This window comes from Culex pipiens, chromosome 3, assembly GCF_016801865.2.
Source record: "Culex pipiens pallens isolate TS chromosome 3, TS_CPP_V2, whole genome shotgun sequence".
NCBI classification, from domain to species: domain Eukaryota; kingdom Metazoa; phylum Arthropoda; class Insecta; order Diptera; family Culicidae; genus Culex; species Culex pipiens.
This window is the reverse complement of record NC_068939.1, coordinates 39299507-39324958: the sequence shown is the minus strand read 5'-3', so window position 1 is coordinate 39324958 and position 25452 is coordinate 39299507. Positions and strand designations below refer to the sequence as shown.

Here is a 25452-nt window from a genome sequence, read left to right as displayed (position 1 = left end):
GAACCGTGGCTCACAAAAAAAAGAACCGTGGTTCTTTTTTAAACTCCGGTCTTTTGAAAAATTTAATTTTGTTATAAATATAAATTTTGTTATAAATATAAATATAATATATTGAATTTCCAAAAAATGTACACCCAAAATTCCCAGTCGAGAGAATCGTTCCCTCAAAATTTATTGAGGGCTCAGAGCCAAAATCGATAGAATAATTCTATCAACTCACACCACCATAACAAATGTGTTCATTCGTTAATTGATACAATAAATCTCTAACAAGTGTCATAAATCGACATCTGACCACTCCTTAGCCACCAAGCTGTGGTAGCCGAGGCAGTATAGTCCTTGGGTTAGTATGTCAAAGGTCTACGGTTCGATTCCCGTAGTCGACACTTTTGGTTTTTTTTTACGGATGAACTTTTTTTGCAAATGAACCTCGAAAGGATAATTCTTTCGCCCATCTCGAGCTGTGTTCTCTGTGTCCGTAAATGGTACCACTATTCTTTCGTCTCGAGGCCATTATTCTCTCGGACAACCGCTGCCCAGTTTTGGGTGTAGCATTAAATTTGTTTTTGAGAATTGAAAATGCAATTTCAAAAATTTCAAAGCTTTTAAAAATTAATCCCAAAAATAAATGATTTTCTCAACATAATGAAATAAACTTTTCAGTGTGCAACTGATTGTTCATTAAAGTAAAAAACTTTAAAATTTAAATGAAAATAGAAGTCTTATCAACTGAAAACAAATTAAAAAGCATTTTGAAATCGATCAAAAATATTTTGAATTTTGGTGAAATTCCGTTGTACAGCATCTAATGCAAAAGTTTTTTTTCGGTTTAAAAAAAAGTTCATCGATACTTCGATATTTTGAAAACTAATGATTGCAAAACATCTGGGGATGTGTAAAATGCATTTTAAAACTCTTTTTTCATTAAAATGTCTTTTTATTATTTTTTTGCGACTTTGGCCAGAGTTGAGGGACATAAACTTCAAAAAATATTTGGTATAGCCAAATTTATAAAAGTCCAATGTGAAATTATTTATAAAATCACACGATTCTTGAAAAAAACCTATTCATTCAAATTTTGAAAAAAGAGCGAAAGAGCCGTTCAAATGAGTAGCTCTTTTTAAAGAACGAACGAAAATGAGCGGCTCCTAAAAAAGAGCGGTTTTGCCCACCTCCAATTTGAACTGTATAACCCCTTTTTCAATTTTAAAAAATAATGTCCATGATTGCCTATTCCTGAAAATATATTTTTTTGAAATTATCTAAAAGAAATTGTAGATTACACTTCTGGTTGCTGCAATACAGCGAATAAGGAAAAAGAAACAATAAAATTTATGGTTTCTAAGTATCATTCAAATATTCTACATTTTCTAACGCCAATATCTCAGCAATTAATGGTCCAATTTTCAATGTTGAAAAAATGAATCATATGCAAAATTTGATGATCCCTCTGAAAAAAAAAATTTTGAAATTTTTTGAATTAAAACTAACATTTAAGTGAGCGTAATATTGAATGTTTGGCCCCTTTGAAATGTTAGTCTTGATTCCTAAATTTTCAAGAATGCCACTTTAAGAGGCTTTTTCTTAAAAACGGGGCCGCCGAGTTATTTGGCAATAATTGAAATATAAATATTTTTTTAACTGCCGTTTTTAAGCCTGGTACAAATCTTATTCAAAGTTTGTGAAATTAGCAATCGAAACGTAGTCCTCAGATTTCTTGATGAAGTGCACCGTTTTCAATATATGGGTCATTCCAGGTCAACTGAGCCCGAACAGACGGTAATAACAAAATTCATGCCATTTCAATAACAAATACTGTTAAAATAACAGAAAATGTTATGGAATCTTCTTGAAAAATCCATTTTTGCATAAGAGTTTAATAACAGTTTATGTTATCATAACAAAATTCGTTATTGGTTTGATATTGGTTGTAAGCTAAAACAACTTTGTAATAACATTTTTTGTTATGGAAGAATACCTCCAACTGTTATTGGGATGATCGGATTAGTTGTTAAAATAACAAAAAATAATAACAAAGATTTGTTCGAAGAATTACAAAAAATGTTATTACTATGTTATGACAATAACAATCCAATAACAAAAAAATCATAACGACGAATAACAAATCTTGTTATAAATAACATAAAATGTTATCGGGCTAGTATTTTCAAATATCAAAAAACGTTATTCCCAAGTTATTTCCGTCTGCTCGGGAGTACACTTTTGGACTCGACCTTCACCGATTTGGACCAAACTTGGAGGAAACGTTTATCTATCGATAGTTAACAGAAATCCCAAGTTTGGTGCTGATTGGACCATCCCTTTATTTTTGGCACCGCCCTCTTTTTTGGCGATTTTCTAATTTTTTTTTTCTTTTAATCATAACTTTGCAACTATTTGAGCAAAAGACTTTTTACAGGTTGCATTTTATAGAAAATTGTCCAAGGAATTCGATAAAAATAAAATTTTAACCCTTAAATGCCCACTAATATTATATTTTATCGTTTTAAGTATAAAAATTCAGTTTTGACCGATTGCTTATATTTTTATTTGTTTTATTTTATCACCATCGTGTTCCCCGGACAATTTTACATAATAATCAATGTAGACTTCAAACTAAAATGAACTATTGACGAGATACAGCGATTTTACTGAAAAAAGTTTGATTTTGCGCAGCACTCGGAAGTTCATGGTGTACTTTTCAACAAAAAGGAATGAATCTCGCATAATTCGGTTTTTATATGTGAGAAACTTATTTCGGATTTGAATTCATAGGACAGAGTGCAGATAAAATAAAACAAATAAAAATATAAGCAATCGGTCAAAACTGAATTTTTATACTTAAAACGATAAAATATAATATTAGTGGGCATTTAAGGGTTAAAATTTTATTTTTATCGAATTCCTTGGACAATTTTCTATAAAATGCAACCTGTAAAAAGTCTTTTGCTCAAATAGTTGCAAAGTTATGATTAAAAGAAAAAAAAAATTAGAAAATCGCCAAAAAAGAGGGCGGTGCCAAAAATAAAGGGATGGTCCAATCAGCACCAAACTTGGGATTTCTGTTAACTATCGATAGATAAACGTTCCCTCCAAGTTTGGTCCAAATCGGTGAAGGTCGAGTCCAAAAGTGTACTCAGTTGACCTGGAATGTCTCATATAGATACTTAAAGTTTAATTTTATCTTTAGAAACTTTTTTTATTTTTTTTTTCAATAGTGTCCATGATTGCCCATTCCAGATTTTTTTTAAAGTTCAGAGAATTTCCTATCAATTTGCCTAAGATACATTGAATATTGGACCTCTGGTTGCTTAAATACAGCAAATGAAAGAAAAAATAAAAGAAATTTGAAGTTTTCTAAAAATCATAAAAATATTCCCACATTTTCTAACGCCAATATCTCAGAAATTAATGGTTGGAAAATGAATCATTTGCGAAATGTTATGATCCATCCGAAAAAAAATATTATGAAAATATTGGAATCAAAACTAACATTTCAAAGAAGCATAAAAAATGAATGTTTGACCCCTTTGAAATGTTAATCTTGATTACAAAATTTTCAAAATTGCCACTTTTGGAGGATACTTGAAAACGGTGCGTTTTCTAAAAATTCTTTTCGATTGCAAATTTGATTTTACATTAAAAACTGAAGTGAATAAAAAACCATATGATTAAAATTTCATTTTTTTCTAAAAACCTTGTTTAAAAATACAAAACTCGGCTGTAAAATTTTTGTCTATATACTTTTCTATAAAATTGGAAATAGATTTTTTTTTGTGATAAAAGGTTATTTAAAAATTGTGTGAAGCATTCAATGAGTAAACCAATGACACAAAACGGCATCTTTGGTCATACGGAAGGCCTACACAAAGTTTAAGCCAAATGGCCATACAATTGAACCTTAAAAAACTTCGAAATTTGTTTGAACATTTAACCTAGTAAATTGGCTTTAAAAGAAGCAAAACGGTTTCAAAAGCTTTCTTACAAAGACAAATAAATTCAATTTTTTGTGAACTTTTCCTGCACTTGCTGACCTCATTGTCCTTGAAATAAAAGAAATCATTTGATTAATGTATTAAGCCGTAGATGAGAGGATCTCCATAACACTACGTTATGTAATAAGTTAAACAAATTGTTCAATGATAAGCATTAAATAAATATGAAATGAAATGAAAAAAAAAATCAACATTATGACTAAAACTTTAACCAAACTGTACCACTATTCATATCTGACTAAGCTGGATTCGTGGTCTTGTGCCATGTAGATCCGGGCATTATTATTGGATTGCGTTGCAGTTTTTGCTGAAACGCTTCATTAGTGTCGCTTAAGAATGCATCTTTTTTTCCTGTTTTGTCGATGCCGACAAGATTGGGATCACTTTTTTTAGTATATTCAAAGTGATTTGCAACATTTTTATTTTTTTGGTCGATACTGATTCCCAAAAAGTTCTAAAAACGATTCATGAAATCACAATGATTTATAAAAGAAAACATTAGAATTAGTTTGGATTGAAAATATTTCCTCATCAGTATGATGAATTTTTTATGATCTCAAATTTGCACAAGCAACGAACCAACTTCACAACCACCAACAACTCACTCCCTGCGTCCAATTAGAGCAAATTGATCGGAATTCACACAGAAACGCAATTTCCACTGAAATGCATCGGCGCGATGCAATTGAAGGAATCCAAACCCCACATTGTTGGCCCCGCAGGATCGCTTGGCCAGGGCACTACAAGTGGGCACACCACATACGACGACGACGACCAATGCAGCGCGCGAATGTCTCTCAACGGGCCAATTTGGGTGGCATAAATGTCATGTCGAAGCGCGGTTTATGCACTCTATCTGTGTGTTTGTGTGCGAAAATGCAAACAAACATAACTGGTGCTCAAGCAAAATAATGCACATCGTTTGCACATTTCTCACCAAATCACTAGCCACGGGCACGGAGGGAAGTTGCGCTGTAAAGTTTGATAAAATTGTGAGAACGAATTATGATTTTATTTTTTCTATTATTTTTTTTAATTCGGCAAAATTGGGTATTCATCCGTAATTTAGTTCTAACTTTCAATCTTTTTCTCTCAGTGCAACCCTAAATTCCAATGTTTTGAGGTTTATCACCATCAATACTGCGGTTTACGCCCTTTTGCTTTGTTGTTGTTCTTCCTTTTTCCCTGCTGCACCCTTTCTAGAATCCCATCATTTCACATTTGACAGGAATGTGCTCCCCTTCCTCCTCGATTCCTCATAACCTCAAACTTTTTTTTCTCCAAACCTAACCCCTTTTTGACATCTCGGTGTCAGTGGTGGCGGCACGCGGTTTATGTTTAGATTAGTGTTATTATTCATTTGGGGGTGAGAAAGACAGCGCCGCGGCACATAAAGTGACACCCCGGGATCACGATGACGGCGATGATGGTGCGATGCATGCATGATGAATGCGTTGCCTCGTTATTATTATCTGGTGTGTGATATTGTCTGATATGACAGGGGTGGGGAGACTCACAAAAAGACATAAAAGGATAACGAATTCTCCGTGGTTGATGAATTCTTTGTGCGAGGAATTTGCACAATAAGGCACCATAATTATGGGGCCTGGGGGTTAACATTAGGGCACATTTGAAGTCATGGAGAAGAGTTTATTAGAATTTATGTGGAAATTGAGATGATAAAGAATAATACCTTAGGATATTTTGAGCAAAAGTTTCCTCGCTTGAATGTTATAAGACGTTAAGATATATATCAAACTTCACTTTTCGATATTGTTTCGATACTTCTGTTGAAAAGTATTTTTAAGTATTTTTTTAAATTTTTGTGAAAGTAGGCCGTTTTGTCATTCGAGAATGACAGAAGTTTTAAAAAGAATTTGCAAGATAAATAATTTACTGAGAGTTTTAAAGTAATAAAAAGCGCAAACTAAGAAAAAGTGCCAAAAAAAGACTATCTAGTGAACTGTGTTCCCCACATCAAACGTACTTTATGCTAACCACATTCACCCTGTCCGGACACTAAATCATGAGAAATTCATGGACAGAAAAATATATCTAAACCATCCACTTCGGAAACACACACACACACAAGATCAAAGATACATCTTGTGTGATACGAGGTCTTTCCAACATTTTTTTTTGTTGCTGTCCACTTTTTAGAGCCAAGTTTAACAAGCGTGAATATTGCAGAGCACATCTCCAAAGCTAAAAATCAGCTCGCAAAAAAGCTAAGAAACACATGTTTGGGGCCTTGTTTGCGTGTGTTTGTGTGTCTGCTGTACGTGTGACATTGATACGGGTATGCTTTCCGGGAAAATGTGGGCGTAGTCGGTTTGAATCTCCTCAAAATTGGTTAGCTTTGCGATTGCGATCATTTTTAGCAAATGATGAAAATAAAAGGTTGAGAGTCAATGGAAAAGTCCGTTAGAATCTGACTAGATTTGCAGTAGACTTTATCGTCGAAGTAATTAGGTGATCTTCAACCCTCTACCCCGAGCAGACGGAAATAACTTGGGAATAACATTTTTTGTTATTTGAAAATACTAAGCTAATAACATTATATGTTATTTATAACAAGATTTGTTATTCGTCGTTATGATTTTTTTGTTATTGGATTGTTATTGTAATAATAGACTAATAAAATTTTTTAGTTATTTTGCGAACAAATCTTTGTTATTATTTTTTGTTATTTTAACAACTATTCCGATCATCCCAATAACATTTGGAGATATTCTTCCATAACAAGAAATGTTATTCCAAAGTTGTTTTGGATTTCAACCAATATCAGACCAATCACAAATTTTGTTATGATAACATAAACTGTTATCATACCCTTATTGAAATATGGATTTTTCAAGAAGATTCGATAACAATTTCTGTTATTTTAACAGTATTTGTTATTGAAATGGCATGAATTTTGTTATTACCGTCTGCCCAAAACTGAGCAAATATTTTTTTCGAAAACTTTTATTTTTCCCGTATTCAGGAGGTCATTTTGAGTAACTTTTGTTCTACGAAAAACTTTACTTCTCTTGTTTTATGTTTTTCTTGTTTCATTTTTAGTGTTTTGATTTTCATTTATCTTGTTTAGTTTATGTTTGGTTTTGGTATTATTTGGACTATTCTAGCACCTCCTATCATTACATTTTGCCTATCTAATTTTTTTATGTTTTACAGTCATGTTTTTACAGTTTTAAATTTTTTGCTTGTTTTAACATTTTTTGCTTTAAAATGGCACCATTATCATTAAACTTGTAAAAAAGCGTAGAGGCATAGTCTGGGACACTAGAAAAATTACTGCATACTTCATTTTACTTAAAATATAGAAAATGTTAGTGAAAAACACAGCCAAAGCTGACCCCTAAAAATTACATTTTTAAAAACATTAGCAATGTCACATTAAACAAGTAAAACTTCCAACCCATAAATTATTTAAAATTTTAAGAGTTCTTCTTTCCAATACTTTTTAAAGATTTTTTTAAATCGAAGCCTATCTAAAGGCGGTGTTGGGTTGTAGAGGGTTAATTAAGATGAAGGAGTAAATTTCCTCTTGAAAACGAAATATTTTTTAAGCTTTTCCTTTTTTTCAAAATATATTGATAGATTTTCTTTTTTTCTTTTTATGACTGTATTTCAGCAACAAAATGTCCAATATTCAAAATCTTTTAAACAAATTAATACTATTTATGCTATACTTATATTTTCTTAAGATAAAAAAATCATGTTTGGGCAACTAAAAGCATTATTATAAAATCTTCAAAAAAGCAGAATTTCTGCACAAATTTAATCTGATATTACATCTTAAAATAAAGTTTATTTTTGTTTCAAAATAATTTTAAAAATTTAAAAACTTATTTCAAAAATCAACAGCACTGCCAAATATGTTTAGGCTTTGCTTTCAAAAGTTTTTTTTTATAAATAAAAAAATAATGGAATAATTCAATGGAAATAGAAGTCTAATCAACCTCTGTTAACAATCTTAAATGCCCTATTCTGCATTGATAATCTTATTAAGCATGTTTGGGCTCGTTTAAAAATACGTTGAACTTTTAAGAAATTGCAATATTCAACACCGCAAAAACTTTTTTTTCTCACAAAAATAAAATTTTCGTCAATACTTGGAAATTTAGGAAACTTATGATTTCGAAACAACTGGATAGATGTGTAATGCATTTTCAAGCATTTTTTCATTAAAATGTTGAAACCGTGGTCTGTAATGTAATTTTTTTATCCGAGGTCCGTTTTTTGATATCTCGTGACGGAGGGGCGGTACGACCCCTTCCATTTTTGCACATGCGAAAAAAGAGGTGTTTTTCAATAATTTGCAGCCTGAAACGGTGATGAGATAGAAATTCGGTGTCAAGGGGACTTTTATGTAAAATTAGGCGCCCGATTTGATGGCGTACTCAGAATTCCGAAAAAACGTATTTTTCATCGAAAAAACACTAAAAAAGTTTTAAAAATTCTCCCATTTTCCGTTACTCGACTGTAAAATTTTTTTGGAACATGTCATTTTATGGGAAATTTAATGTACTTTTCGAATCTACATTGACCCAGAAGGGTAATTTTTTCATTTAGAACAAAATTTTTCATTTTAAAATTTTGTGTTTTTTCTAACTTTGCAGGGTTATTTTTTAGAGTATAAGAATGTTCTACAAAGTAGTAGAGCAGACAATTACAAAAATTTTGATATATAGACATAAGGGGTTTGCTTATAAACACGAAAAAAAGTTTTGAAAAAGTTACTTTTTGCGTTTCTCTTTGTTTCGTCGTCTGTGTCTGTCGCGGGTGACCATGAACGGCCATGATCGATGACGACCAACTTTTTCAAAACTTTTTTTCGTAAAATCGCGATGACTCGTAATGTTGATTCGGATTCGTGATCAGGGACAAAAGTTACCCCTTAGGACAAAGTTTCACGCAAATCGAAGAGGGGTCGGGGAAACTGCTGTGTGAGTTGGCCCACCTGCGACCTTAAAACATGTATTTTATCAAAAATGCAAATTTAATTTTGCAAATAAATATTATTTGTGAATTTTGGACAAATTTTTGAGAATTTATTATTTATTAATAAAAAGTCAAATAAAAAATCGGGTTTTTTCGTGTATCTGAAAGATTTTGTAAAAGTTCCAAGCATATAACTAGGGCTAGTGATTTTTCGCGATTTCCTGGAAGTCGCGTAATCCGTGAAATTCGCCCTTGGCCGTGAAGTTTGGGAAATATCGTGAAATGCCGCGAAATTTGAAATATTTAATTGATAAATCGCTACTCAATGCATTAAAGCTTTATTTGTTTAATTTAAACATTAAAAAAAGTACAAGCATTTTAAATGCAGTTTACAAATAAAGAAGTATTTCATATCAGATCTACAACTATTTTTTGAAGATATTGTTCATTAGAATATTCAATAAAATGCAGATAGTTTCTTTTTTCCACAAAATTCCAAAAATATTTTAAAAGAGCATGAATCAACACTTCTTTAAAAGAAAACTCAAAAAATACCTTTTTTATTTTCAAATTTTTGTTAGATTTATTTTAAGTAATCAACTATATGAAACAACGAGGAACAAATTTTATTTGAATATTTTAAATATTAATTATGTGTTTTGATTCAATTGATTAGTAAAATAATATTTATCGAAATCATATATATTAACCATTTTGCAATGTATTATATTTTTTCATTAATCATCAATAAATGTAAAAACTGCTTTTAATGAAGTTTTGCCTGAACTTTATTTAAAAAAAAACTAAAATTTCCATATTGCTGAAGTTTAAAAAAAACTTTATAAATAGAACTTATTTTCGTGCTTCAAGTTTTGATTTGAAGCAAATTAATTTTATAAAATCTTAATAAAATTAAAACAGCTGAATCATAAATTCTTGACTTTTTTATTAGGTCCTATAAACAAATGTTACCGGGAACCGTGGTGTAGGGGTAAGCGTGGTTGCCTCTCACCCAGTCGGCTTGGGTTCGATCCCAGACGGTCCCGGTGGCATTTTTCGAGACGAGATTTGTCTGACTACGCCTTCCGTCGGATGGGGAAGTAAATGTTGGCCCCGGTCTAACCTAGAGGTTAGGTCGTTAGCTCAATCCAGGTGTAGGAGTCGTCTCCCTGGGTCCTGCCTCGGTGGAGTCGCTGGTAGGCAGTTGGACTAACAATCCAAAGGTCGTCAGTTCGAATCCCGGGGTGGATGGAAGCTAAGGTGTAAAAAGAGGTTTGCAGTTGCCTCAACAACCAATCCTTCGGACACCTAGTTTCGAGTAGGAATCTCGCAATCGAGAACGCCAAGGCAATGCTGTAGAGCGAATAATTTGATTTTTTGAAACAAATGTTAACATTGAGTGTATCCCTTTCACACCTAATGTCAATGTTCATTGGAGTAACCGAGATACACTCAATGTATACATTTGTTTGTAAGACCTTTTAAAAAATCTCTAGAATTCAACTGACGGAAATTTTACAAAATTTTCCAAGATTAATTCAATGCTCCTGGTAACAATTATTGAAATATAGCCAGACAAGTGATTTAAAACTCTGTAATCTTTCCTCTTCCACTATCCACCTTGAAGAGATGAATGCACAATGGTGTAAAGTCTCTATAATAAAACTAAAAAAAATGCTCCTTTTTTCAAATAAATCAATTGTGTCAGGGGTTTGTTTTATTTTGTATATAAAACTACAGATAGTTTTCCGTAAATTATTTTGCTAAAAGAATACATTTTAACATTTATTTTGAGCAGTTTTTAGAGCACCGTGAAATTGCCGTGAAATTTCAATGTTTTGTAATTGGCATGCCGCGTAATATTGTTTTTTTCGTCGTGAAAAATCACTAGTCCTACATATAACCTACAATTTCACTGAAGAATCCAAATCTACCCGAAAATATATTTACACGATACCGATTTTTGAATTTTGCCTGTAAAATACTGAATTAAAAAAAGATTTCTTTCAAGATTAAAAATAGCTTAAAAATTGTAAAATTTGCAATTATTAGGATAAACAATGAATAACTATTATAAAAAAATATTAATAACAATTACAAAAAAATTAATGGAACAGTTTAAATAAGATAATTAACATTGAGATGTGACACTGAACAGGTATCAAATCAGTAAAACAAACAAGAAAGTATGTTACACTTTCAAAACATAAAACTTGAAATCAACTTTCTGCTCTTTCATCAACGAGCCAAAAACAAATGAAACTGGACCGTAAATTACGACCAGCCATGAATCATCTAATTTCATAAAAAAAAGTATTCATCACGGTTTCGGTCATTTGAACAACAAAAGCAACATAAAAAAATCACCCAAAAGTGTATTCAAAAATATGCTAAACGAACACGCTAATGGCTATCACATTTCATATCAACACAATCGACCATTTCCCATCATCCCCCCAATCCCCGCACCCACCTCATTCGAAAGGAATTCCAAAAAGCTCCGAGCCTCAACTTGCTTCGCCAGCAGCTGTTCCAGCAGCAGCAGCAGCAGCTAGAGATGGCGTGAGTGCGCTCCATCCCATAATATGGCGAACAATTAATGAATTGGTTGATTTATGTACCGCGGGCGTAAACATAACACAAATTTATGTGATTGAAACAAAGTTTTCGATTAACGCCTGCTCGCTGAGGGGCTGTCAGGGCAGCCCCAGTCATGTCCATGTTTGGTGCATAAAGGGAGTACCAGTGGGCATGTTTTTGTTTTTGTTTTCTTGTCGGCTTTCTAGTGGAGCTGAAGAATAGTTTTGGAAAAGAACTTTCTTTAGGGTTGAGGCTTGAAACATCAACTAAAAGACTAAAAGACTAAAAGACTAAAAGACTAAAAGACTAAAAGACTAAAAGACTAAAAGACTAAAAGACTAAAAGACTAAAAGACTAAAAGACTAAAAGACTAAAAGACTAAAAGACTAAAAGACTAAAAGACTAAAAGACTAAAAGACTAAAAGACTAAAAGACTAAAAGACTAAAAGACTAAAAGACTAAAAGACTAAAAGACTAAAAGACTAAAAGACTAAAAGACTAAAAGACTAAAAGACTAAAAGACTAAAAGACTAAAAGACTAAAAGACTAAAAGACTAAAAGACTAAAAGACTAAAAGACTAAAAGACTAAAAGACTAAAAGACTAAAAGACTAAAAGACTAAAAGACTAAAAGACTAAAAGACTAAAAGACTAAAAGACTAAAAGACTAAAAGACTAAAAGACTAAAAGACTAAAAGACTAAAAGACTAAAAGACTAAAAGACTAAAAGACTAAAAGACTAAAAGACTAAAAGACTAAAAGACTAAAAGACTAAAAGACTAAAAGACTAAAAGACTAAAAGACTAAAAGACTAAAAGACTAAAAGACTAAAAGACTAAAAGACTAAAAGACTAAAAGACTAAAAGACTAAAAGACTAAAAGACTAAAAGACTAAAAGACTAAAAGACTAAAAGACTAAAAGACTAAAAGACTAAAAGACTAAAAGACTAAAAGACTAAAAGACTAAAAGACTAAAAGACTAAAAGACTAAAAGACTAAAAGACTAAAAGACTAAAAGACTAAAAGACTAAAAGACTAAAAGACTAAAAGACTAAAAGACTAAAAGACTAAAAGACTAAAAGACTAAAAGACTAAAAGACTAAAAAACTAAAAGACTAAAAGACTAAAAGACTAAAAGACTAAAAGACTAAAAGACTAAAAGACTAAAAGACTAAAAGACTAAAAGACTAAAAGACTAAAAGACTAAAAGACTAAAAGACTAAAAGACTAAAAGACTAAAAGACTAAAAGACTAAAAGACTAAAAGACTAAAAGACTAACGTTTCTTTGTCTTCTTGTTTTTTTGTCTTCTTGTCTTCGTGTCTTCGTGTCTTCTTGTATTCTTGTCTTCTTGTCTTCTTGTCTTCTTGTCTTCTTGTCTTCTTGTCTTCTTGTCTTCTTGTCTTCTTGTCTTCTTGTCTTCTTGTCTTCTTGTCTTCTTGTCTTCTTGTCTTCTTGTCTTCTTGTCTTCTTGTCTTCTTGTCTTCTTGTCTTCTTGTCTTCTTGTCTTCTTGTCTTCTTGTCTTCTTGTCTTCTTGTCTTCTTGTCTTCTTGTCTTCTTGTCTTTTGTCTTCTTGTCTTCTTGTCTTCTTGTCTTCTTGTCTTCTTGTCTTCTTGCCTTCTTGTCTTCTTGTCTTCTTGTCTTCTTGTCTTCTTGTCTTCTTGTCTTCTTGTCTTCATGTCTTCTTTTCTTTCCACTTTTTGTCTAAATTTCTTCTTATTATATTTTGTGAAATATTTTTTTTATTGTATTTTTTTTTAATTTTCATTCCACCGTTCCAATCTTCTTAATCTTCTCCGCTCAAAGTTGGCGTGATCAAACCAATTTTCCACTTTATTTTCCACACTTTGCCAGTCTTGCGGCCGCCGCAAGAACAACAACCCAAGTGAGAAACTTGCTCCACAGGCCTCTCCGGACGGATTAAACGCCCCCTTTTGGGCCACGAATGGCCACATATGGCCACCACGAGGGGGCACCCACACGGCCCAGCATCCATCATTGGAGTTTGTTGTGATCCGAAAAAAAAAAGTTTCGAGCTGAAGTTTTCGGTTCTTTGACCTTTGGTTGTGGTAGCATAAATATCATGCTGCACATATGGGCGCAGCATTGTCTACGTCATCGTGGCAGCATAACTATCAGTGATGATGAGGCGCGGTCTTTTTTGGGGAGGTTTATCGGGTGTCTTCTTCTTTGTGTTGTTTTGAAATTTTGCTTTTATGCTGGTGAAGAAACGTTCGTGTGAAATGTCTTTATTAGTGTTATTTTTTTTTGGGAAAAGGCAGACTTTCATCTCTTTGTCCAATCGTTGAAAGAAAGTGATCACTGATTGGAATTAATGAGTGTCGTTTAAAGATAGCTTTCCTCAATTGGTGATGTATTGTTTTTTTTATTTGAAATATTTTTTTTATCAAAATAAGGAAATTTTTAGAATTTTATAAAAAATATCAAAATTGACAGAAATCACCTACAACTTTTCCCCATGACCTCACCTCAAGGTCTGTCATCGTTCGAGTTGATTCCGCGTTGACCAGGACTTCCCGAAACCTTATGTCATCGACGGTGACACCGCGATGACAACGAACGGCTGGCGTTAATCATCCATGGTCGGCCAGTGTTTTCAGAATCAACAAATTTTCGGTAAAGACGCCCATTTCCGTTTCGTTTGCTCACGCTTCACGCTACTTGCCCCAGTGCAAGCAAAGTTGCACCGAAAGGGGTTCGAGAGGCAGTGATGGGAATCATTAAATTGTTGTTTTATTTTTCACAAAAAAAAAGAATTTTTTTTTTCAAAAAATCTGGCAGCACTTGGATAATTTTTGATTCGTCAATTACTCATCAAATTTTCACACCAGAAATTAAAACGGATTTAATAAAAATCATTTTCGAAATTTCTTTCAAAAATCGCAAAACTCATTCTTTCAATTTGTTAATATCTCACAAATGAGAGAAGAGAAGTTCGTTCTATTTCGATTTTCTCTCTCTCTGTGAGTGCTCAAAGAAACTCTTTTGATAAAGATTATTCCAATGGTGAAAGTGAGAAGTGAGATTTGAAAAAATCAAATGAGTTGAGATTTTGAGAGCTCACTTTCCCATCCCTGCCAGTCAGATGTAAACAAAGTTTGCGCAAACTGACGTTCGCCCATCGATGGCACATATAAGACTTGATGACTCGGACAACGCACGTTTTTCGAGCTACTCTAGAGTTCAAGGCAGGAAGCCGACCCACGTGCAATGCACCGCGGCAAAGGGTAAATATTTAGCTGTTTGCTCTGCCAGAAACACGGAAGATTGCTCATTTCTGGCCCTGGCGTGATGAAGAAGCTAAACTGATGGGTTACGTGACGGCGTCACGCAGAGTGATGGCTTCTGCAATGTTGGCGAGTGCAGTAGAGAAAAATTGTGTAAATTATTTGACAAACTTTGCTCGATGAGATGTTGAAGTTAATTGTTTAAATATTGCCGTAATGAATGAGACGTGATTGATGAGGAAAAAATATTAGCGTTGAAGAGTTATGTAGAGAGATGAATATTTTGATGAGAACTTAGTAATAAAATTGGAAAAAGTAAATAATCACAATGAACAATGAGAAATTTGCAATGAGAAATGAGTAATGAGTAATGAGTGATGAGTAATGAGTAATGAGTAATGAGTAATGAGTAATGAGTAATGAGTAATGAGTAATGAGTAATGAGTAATGAGTAATGAGTAATGAGTAATGAGTAATGAGTAATGAGTAATGAGTAATGAGTAATGAGTAATGAGTAATGAGTAATGAGTAATGAGTAATGAGTAATGAGTAATGAGTAATGAGTAATGAGTAATGAGTAATGAGTAATGAGTAATGAGTAATGAGTAATGAGTAATGAAGTAATGAGTAATGAGTAATGAGTAATGAGTAATGAGTAATGAGTAATGAGTAATGAGTGATGCGTAATGAATAATCAGTAATGAGTAATGAGTAATGAGTAATGAGTAATGAGTAATGAGTAATGATTAGTGAGTAGTGAGTAGTGAGAAAAACGGTGTAATTCAAGTGAGTAGCCAAGAAAATGGTCGATATTTAACAATCAAATTTATTTCCAAGAAAGTAGAGAATTTTTCACAGTTCACCGCCAAGTGACAATCCACGTGCCCTCACCATGCACGACTCTGATTGAGTCATCAACTTGGTCCAGCTTCGGGTGAGCAGTCACGTTATATCATGTTATCCGTAATTTGAACCGCGAAACAAAAACAAACAAAATTGATTGCCTTTAGTGTATCGAATGACCAACACCTCCTCTAGTTGAGTTGACCGAGTTTTTTCTCGGTTGTGCGGAAATATCGCGGCAGATCTGCCGCGATATCACTTCTCGCGGCGCTTCGCTAATGAGTCGTGAGTGAGGAGGGGGTGCGAAATCTCACATCACTGCTCATCAGCGCAGCGGGGTTGCCCTTTCAGTGCGGTGAACCGAGACTGATCAATCAGTATCGGGTTTTGGCGTCCGCTGGAAATGGCTTGTGCTGGGCGGTTTCCTGTGGTAATTACTGCGAGTTGACAAGATTCGTTAAGGTTTGACATTCGAGGTGAGGGATGTGGCTTTTTTGCTGAGTTCAAACTTGCATGCAAGTTTCGTTTTCTACTCACTCTTAATCCAAGTTCAAGAATGACGAATTGATTTCTACCAACCTGTAACGAGAAAAGAGAAAATAAATCAATTAGTAACGAACCCTTTTAAATCATCTGGAGGAACAATATCAAACTCAAAGAGGTGTTACGGTAAATCGCTCGATCTTAAAGGGCATCTCCAATCGACCAAGGGCACCAGCACCCACTAAATCACAGATAACAACCCCGTCCAATAAAACCTCAACATTCCGTTCAAGGCGAAGCCAATCACGAACCGAATCAGAAAAAAACTTTCATGGTGCCTATAAATTCCGCCCTAACTTTGAGCTTTCAACGTGCATCGCCCGGGAAAATCCAGAGACTACATAAAAGTTCGCTATCGATGGTGTGTATCGGTAGTTTGATAAAGGAAAAAAAAAACTATAAACTGTATCAACTCTGGTTCCAGAGAGGCAACCGCCCCTCAATCAAGTCGGGCAACTCTTTCGTAAAAGTCGTCGTCGTCGCGGTGTGATTCCGAGAATGGTTTTATTAGGGGGAACTTCCGATTGATACTTAATTGGCTTCACGGTGAACTGAGAAAAGAATGGTTCTATGAACAAAATTTGATAGTTTGATAGATAGTGACATTTGTTCACTAAAAATTCGTTCCTTCAACAACACATGTACCGTGAACAATTGTTCACTGGACGTTTGCATCGTGAACACTTGTTCACTGGACGTTTGTTAACTTGACGTTTGCATCGTGAACATTTGTTTACCAGACGTTTGTTCCGTGAACATTTGTTCTCTGGACAATTTTACCGTGAACATTTGTTCACTGGACGTTTGAATCGTTCATTGATTGTTTGTACCATGAACATTTGTTCACTGGAAGTTTGTACCGTGAACATTTGTTCACTGGAAGTTTGTACCGTGAACATTTGTTCATTGAATGTTTGTACCTTGAACATTTGTTTATTGAATGTTTGTACCGTGAACATTTGATCACTGAACGTTTGAATTGTGAACATTTGTTAACTTGACGTTTGCATCGTGAACATTTGTTCACGAGACGTTTGTTCCGTGAACATTTGTTCCCTGGACAATTTTACCGTGAACATTTGTTCACTGGACGTTTGTACCGTGAACATTTGTTCACCATACGGTTGTACCATAAACATTTGTTCACTGGACTTTTGTACCGCGAATATTTTTTGCACAGTGAACATTTGTTCATTGAATGTTTGTACCGTGAACATTTGTTCATCGGACGTTTGAATCGTGAACATTTGTTCATTGATTGTTTGTACCATGGACATTTGTTCACTGGAAGTTTGTACCGTGAACATTTGTTCATTGAATGTTTGTACCTTGAACATTTGTTTATTGAATGTTTGTACCGTGAACATTTGATCACTGAACGTTTGAATTGTGAACATTTGTTAACTTGACGTTTGCATCGTGAATATTTGTTCCCTGGACAATTTTACCGTGAACATTTGTTCACTGGACGTTTGTACCGTGAACATTTGGTCACCATACGGTTGTACCATAAACATTTGTTCACTGGACTTTTGTACCGCGAATATTTTTTCACTGGACATTTGCACAGTGAACATTTGTTCATTGAATGTTTGTACCGTGAACATTTGTTCATCGGACGTTTGAATCGTGAACATTTGTTCATTGATTGTTTGTACCATGAACATTTGTTTGCTGGAAGTTTGTACCGTGAACATTTGTTCATTGAATGTTTGTACCGTGAACATTTGTTCATTAGACGTTTGAATCGTGAACATTTGTTCATTGATTGTTTGTACCACGAACATTTGTTCACTGGAAGCTTGTACCGAGAACATTTGTTCATTAGACGTTTGAATCGTGAACATTTGTTCATTGAATGTTTGTACCGTGAACATTTGTTCATTGGACGTTTGAATCGTGAACATTTGTGCATTGATTGTTTGTACCATGAACATTTGTTCACTGGAAGTTTGTACCGTGAACATTTGTTCAATGGACGATTGCACCGTGAACATTTGTTCACCGGGCGATTAAACTGTGAACATTTGTTCACTGGACGGTCGTACCGAAAACATTTATGTTTGCATAAATAAATCTTGTTCTTTCAACTGTGTCAGTCTAGCAAAGTTTCCTCTAAATGATATTAAGGGGATTTTCGTGCCACCGGCGTATTATTGGATCTGTACATCCCAGAACAAGAGGGGAACACAAGGTGGGATTTTTCACATCATACGTCAAAGTTGCTCGCGCCAGGAGCAAGTTTTTCCCCACCGAAAAAAAAACTTGTTCTTCAAACTTTAGTGCTGCCTTCCTGAACCGAGTCGAGGACGTTTTGTTTGGGTGGCGGCAAGTCAAGTGGATGGTGATTTTTTGCCGTGAAAAAAGTTGAAACGAGGGAGGGGGTGCTCTTGGAGTGCAATTCAGTGGCACAATGTTTCCAAGTCACGTAAACTATGAAATGTATAGCGGGTGGAGTTCTTTTTTATATTGTTTCGTTGGCTGTTGGCTGAGTTTTATGATGGAAATTGAGAAACGGAAATGAACTTGCCCGGATTTGCACGATTCGTGGATATTGGTTTGGATTACCGAGCTGGAGGGAAAATGGAAGTTCAAGGACAATTTAAGTAAAATCAAGAACAAACAAAGACTCAAAAGAGCACACTTCCTCTTGCAAAATTCAAGGGCAAACATTGCTCACTTCCAGTACATCGAACAATCACTGTTTATGCAAAACGATGTCGTCTTAGTTCATCGAATAAATCCGCACTCCAAAGAGTCGGTTCCGCTGATTCGCATTAGCATTCAAATGGACAGCTGCTGCTTCTACTTTCCAGAACTATTTAGCACGCTGATGATATTTGCAAGACCCCAACCAGCGGATGTCGATTGTGTCAGCTGCTGGACGCCATGACTTCGTGACTTTCCACCGACGGGTAATCCAACAATTGTGCGACTCTTACTCATCATCGCAGAACAGGACGTCTTTATGGGGCTTTGTTCTGGGGGCAGGGCTCCTTCCTCAAAGTTGGACAATTTATTCTCGACAGCCAAGATGTCGCCCCTAATGAGTCACCAAGACTTCAAGACTCGGAGAGAGAGTGTGGGCCAGCAAATTACAGTTCCTTATTCGTACGGAAAGTCTTTGCTAATCGACGACGACGACTAGCGTTCTGCCCTTGGCAGTGTTGCCAAGAAGGCGGAAATCTCATGTGGGGAAATCTACCGAATGACATCAGCTCGTGACGGAGAATTAATGCGTAAAGTTCCACAAATATCCTTCCAACCTAGCCAGCTGTCGAACGATTCTCCGAAGTCATCACCGGGCACGATCGTAGATTCCCTTCATTCAAGCCCATCTATCCGGATTTTAATGACCCTTTTCGTGGGAGGTAGAAAGGTCCACACAAATAGACGGGCGATAATTTTCCCCCCGTATTTTCCCATCGTTTTACGAGTCCCGTGATAATCAAGCGGGGCGTCCATTTCCTGAAATCTCGTGTTGGCTCCTCTTCTATATATGCACTCGAACTATTAAATCTTCTCCCTGGGCAAACTAGGGGGGAGCACATTAGGAGAGATGAGTCACACAAACATTGATGGCGCGACCTGTGCACGGTGACCTGTCTACGAGTACCACCAAGAAAGGTTCAAATGGGAGACACTTTTACGCGGGAAGATCCCGAGGAAAAGTGAGGTGTTTATGACTGTTGGATTTTAAGTGGTTGTAAATCATTTTCTTTCAACCTTCAATTTTTTTAATTTTTTTCAAGATTAGATGAAGATGTTCACTGTAATTTTGTTAATTGAAATTTGGTTCGCTGGTTCAAATTGGAAAAAAATTGGTTGAAAACTGTTTATATCGGAATTAGAAGCTAAAAGAGATAAATTTTTCTCAGCTCTAGCAAATAAATATAATTAACCCTCTACTGCCCACATTTTTTTTCGAAAATATTTATTTTTCCTGTGATCAGGAGTTTTTTTTGTGAAACTTTTGTTCTACGAAAAACCTTACTTCTCTTGTTTTATGTTTTTCTTGTTTGATTTTTTGTAATTGAATTTGCATTTGTCTTGTTTAGTTTATGTTTGTTTTTAGTAGTATTTGGCCTATTCTACCACTTAATATATTTACATTATGCCTATCTAATTTTTTAACGTTTTTACATTCACTTTTGCCATTTTTCGCATGTTTTTCACATGTTCTGCTATAGAATGGCACCATTTCCATTTAAATTGTAATAAAATGCGTAGGTGCATAGTCTGGGACAGTACAAAAATTACTGCATACTTCTTTTTACTGGAAATATAGGAAATGTTAGTAAACGACACAGCCAAAGTTGACCCCTAAAAAAATTGCATTTTTAAAAACACTGGCAAAGTCACATAAAACAAATTAAACTTCCAACCCTGAAATTTTCTAAAATTTTAGGAGTTCTTCTTTGCAACGCTTTTCAAAGATCAAAAATCGGTTGGAAAATTGATTTTTTGGCGATTTTGTATATCGAAGCCCGTCTAAAGGCGGGGTTAGGTTGTAGAGGGTTAAAATACAATTAAAATTCCAGATGAGACACAACAACTATCTGTGATACTCCATACGCTCTAAATGTATAATCAATAAATGAATTATTTATAGTTCAATAAGGCCGATGCAAATATTTTAAAAAGTTTTTGTCCCTCGGCCCTGGCCGAGGTCAAGGGGGGGGGGGGGGCAAAAAAATAAAAAAATATAAAAATTTAAATAACAAGTCATAGTTTTCACATTTAAATGAAAAAAGTGTTTTAAAATGCATTTTACACTAGTTCAGTTGTTTTGCAATCATTAGTTTTCAAAAAATCTAAGATCTGATCTGAAGATTTTGAAAAACAAAAATTGTATCGAAAAAAAAAGATTTTGCATCGAAAATTTTCAAAAAATCTTTAGATTTTTTAATAAACCCAAACATGCTAAAAATGATTTTAAACGCAGGAGAATGTATTTTAATTTGATTTCAGTTGGTTGCACTTGAATTCTCAATGAAATTTTGAAGTTTATTGTAAAAATATTTTTTTGCCCCCTGATTTTTCGGACCAATTTTGAAGGGGGGGGGGGGGGGGGGGGTGACAAAAACTTTTAAAAATATTTGTACCAGCCTAAGGTGTCAAAAAAATATGATGCATTTTCAAAAAAATATTTTCTGTTTATGTTGCATTTTGTTTTGATTTAAATCCTTTTATTTTATTTGTAGAGTTTTGGTTTTTTTAAGAATGGCCCAGAAAAAATGTTTCGTTGTTATTTTAAAAACTTGTTGGATCAGTCAATTTGAGATGGGGAACAATAGAAAACATTATTTTCCATTAGTTGCTCAAAAGGTCCTGTGAACATAGGAAACCCATGGTGCATTGGTTGTTTTGAAAAAGTACTATAGAATTAACTATCGATAATAGTAGAAAAAGTGCAGCGCTATCCTCTAATACAGATTTTGCTTATTTTTTTTTAATCAGATTGACTTTCTTTGTTTAGATTGATATTTTTCGGCGAATAATAACACAATTTTTAAACGTTTTTTCTTACGTTTAAAAATTGTGTTATTATTCGCCGAAAAATATCAATCCAAACAAAGAAAGTAAGAATACTCGGCGATCAAAAATAGAAAAATAATCAGATTGAAACTTTGTAGAAACCGAACAATGAGGAAATGTTTAAGGAATAAACAAGAAAAATTGAAAAAAAAAATTGTTTTGTTTTATTTTTTAACCCAAATATAGAATACTTGAGCTATTGCACAAGATAGTCAACATTCATTGTACAGAGCAATGTTAGTTGTTAAATAATTTTGAAAAAAGCATTCAAAAATATCCAAAAGTTACGTTTTCAAAATGCTTATTATTTTTCCAATATTCAAGTCAAAACAAACAATTTTTTTTTAGCTGGCTTTAGGTCAGTTTTTTTTATTAAATTTGTCACAAAATATAACAACTATAACGAATTTTTTAAAAGGTTTGAACTTGTTTTGTGTTTTGATACTGACTTTTTTTCCTGAAAAAACATCTTTTTTACCGCCCCTTAAGCTTTTTCTCATAAAAAGCAGAAAATTTTCTTGTGCACAGAAAAAAATATGAGAATTTAGTCGACACAGAAAAAATGAATCACATGTAATCTCAGTTGATGTAAACTTGAGATTCGACGAAAACTGTTGAATCTCAAGTAAAATCATGTTTACAGCAAATTTACACCAAATTGCATTTAAATTTAAATATTTAATGACGTGCAAAAGTGTTACATCCTTTATGATGTGAAAATCGGATATATTTTTTTGTGTCTAGAATTCAAAATATTTGAAGTTGACTTATTTAATATACCTAATGATTGCTAATTTTTCAAATGGTTCAAAACACATTTTTGTACTTTTTTTTAATAATTGAATTAATATATTGGATTATTTAAAAAAAAAACTATTCATAATTCATTCTATTCAGGCTGAAATTCTGCAATATTTGGAACATTTTAAAATTAAAATTAAAATATGTTTCTATTTCATGATTTTTATAAGTTTTGGAAACACAATTCAAAAAACTCTTCAAATTTATCTGGCATTTAAATTTGAATAAATTGTACTATTGGTTGAGCCATTGCACAGTGGTCCAGATTGCAAAATTAAGTGGATAATAGATTTTCCGAAAAATGGTAAAGTTTTGGAGCTTTGGTGTCTTCAGTTGTTGCAAATAGGCCACTTTTAGTTTGGTTGAAAATTAGGGTGGTTCATGGTTAGGGTGATTTTGCAAATCCTACTTTTCAGGAATATTATTGGGATTTTTTTTGTCTTCTAGAAAGTTGTTGGACTAGCCAATCCAAGCATCTTTGTCGAAGACACCAACATTTTATCTCGCAATCTACGCCCCCTACGACCAAATTTAGAGAAAGCATTTGAGAAAATCCGTCATAAATCAGTTACATAAAAATTTTAGCAATTTAGGGTTAAGTTTTCGAGAAAAGTGATTTTAGCGGCAGTATTAAAGCTTTAGAAAATTTGTTACAAGAAAATTTGGATTTAAGGGTTAAAAGTTACAGCCGTTTTTAAATAAAAAATATTCAAATTTAAAATATAAGTATCTCGAAAAACTTAAGACAAATTTTAGACACCAGGTAGCTTTCAAAAGAAGAGATCCAGCACTATAAACGCTGAAAAAACCCCAGGGTTATTTTTCTTTAAACTCAAGGTATCTTCATTTGTAAATGTCTAATTCTCAAGGGAAAGTGTATGGACCACCCTAACGAAATTTCCAACTTTATGGTTTCCATGTAATTTTGCTCGCTGAATCTGAATCTGTCCTCAGAATTGAGCCTAATTGTCAAAAAAAAACGAATCGATTTCGGTCATATTTTGATATCTGGAGCAACATTTGAAAGGGGCGGTACGACATTGCTCTTACGGCCTTTCGTCCCATTTAAACGCGTGTAATGAAAGGCCGTAAGAGCAATGTCGTACCGCCCCTTTCAAATTTTACATAATAAATATGACCAAAAATCCTTTTTTTCACATTTTGGCTCAATTCTGAGAGCAGATTCTGATTTAGTGAACAAAATCACATGGAAAACATAAGGACAAATTTTGAATTTCGTTAGGGTGGTGAAGTGATGAAAAAGTTGACGTAAAAATAAAATTTTAATACTTAAAAACTGATTTTAACTACACAGAAAAAAATAATGTAAATTTGGAAGCTTTAATTTTGGAAGGTTGAATATTACCTCTTTTTTGATGTAATTTTACCTGAAAAAGTGACATTACACAAGAAAAGCGGTAAAATTACACATTTCCAGAGGTAAAAATACACATTTTTTCTGACATAAAAGATGTACCCCTTCCCAGATGTAATATTACCATGATTTTTTTTTCTGTGGACACAAATTATGACTACACAGAAAAAAATAATGTAAATTTGGAAGCTTTAATTTTGGAAGGTTGAATATTACCTCTTTTTTGATGTAATTTTACCTGAAAAAGTGACATTACACAAGAAAAGCGGTAAAATTACACATTTCCAGAGGTAAAAATACACATTTTTTCTGACATAAAAGATGTACCCCTTCCCAGATGTAATATTACCATGGTTTTTTTTTCTGTGTATAAAAAGAATTCAAAATAGGAACCTTCAAGAAGAATTGTTGTGATATCCAGGATTTTTTTAGTTTTATGCATATGTTTGACAGCAGAAGTAGATAACACGGACTGATAATCTTGGTACAGATAAAAAACAGTTGGTAGCCCTAGTCATATTCATATCTGCGATAATATCTGCAAATAACATTATATCCCTTTCTCATTGTAACCCTACCTCAACTTCTTTCACGACTTCATCAAACTGCTTTGTCCCTTATTCTGCCCGGGTAACCTAATCAGCTTAAGGTGAAAAAGCCGAGAAGAGAACAACACAAAGCTGAAGCTGCTGATGCTGAGTAAACCGGTAAATCGTCTCGATTCAATTTATTTCTTCGCCAGAATCGCGCACCTCGCTCCCTCAATTCATTGCCTCTTCCACGAGAAACGCATATCGATGTCTTTTCTCCTTCCTTGCAACTCGCTTGAGAAACCAGCAAAATTCCGACATCAATCATCCGATGTTATTGCTTCGGGCGGCAGCCTCAGCATTTCTTAATGCTTCCAGCGATCCAACTCTTAGCCGTTGCCAACAGCTCCAGACGACAATGCACCATTCCCTGCACAAGCTAGACTCGGTTCAAGGGAACTTTAGCCAGCAGCAGTGTGGGTGGATAAACAGTTGGGTTTCTCCTGAGGGCAGTTACTTCCGTGTGCGTATTGGAGAAGTCAGTCGGGAGAAATGGTCGACTTTAGCTGGTCGTAAAAGTCGTTTTGTGTAGTGTTTTGGTTCGAGTTGTGTACAAATATGTGGAGAGTGTTAAACGGCTCCGGGAATGCAATAAAATGGCTTGTAAAGGCAGACGATTAGTGCAGTTGGGGAGATTAATGGGAATTTTCAAGTTCCTTGCACTTTGTATGACAATTCTTCATCGATAGAAACTGATCAAAGTTAATGCAGGAATGAATTAATGCAGCAATCAAAAAGAAATTTGGAACTCTGTTGATCAGCATTTCCTTCGAAATTACTTCCTGGATTACGCAAAATGGCCAAACATTGGATCTACTAAAGTGGCCATAGCTGCTAGAAAGGAGCAACAATGTAAGGCCGAACCATCAAAGGGCGCACACATTTGGTCCACATCATCAAGCTTTCCAGCTCATAAAGTCCGCGTTTAACCATCGCCATCATCATACTGGTTTTGTGGAGTAAGTTCTGCTGACACTGACAGTATTTGCTGGA

The 25452-nt window shown here is 34.1% G+C and overlaps 1 protein-coding gene across 6 annotated transcripts in view; it reads right to left on the bottom strand.

The window, feature by feature from the left end:
• Positions 1 to 25452, bottom strand: part of LOC120427035 (dystroglycan 1) — a 239642-nt gene that overhangs the window by 88686 nt on the left and 125504 nt on the right. The window contains exon 2 of one of the 6 annotated variants that reach the window (XM_052710794.1): positions 16150 to 16191. The exons of the other annotated variants lie outside the window; for them this stretch is intronic. The gene's annotated coding sequence lies outside the window, so the exon portion shown is untranslated. The remainder of the gene's footprint in view (positions 1 to 16149; positions 16192 to 25452) is intronic. 6 annotated transcript variants of the gene reach the window in all.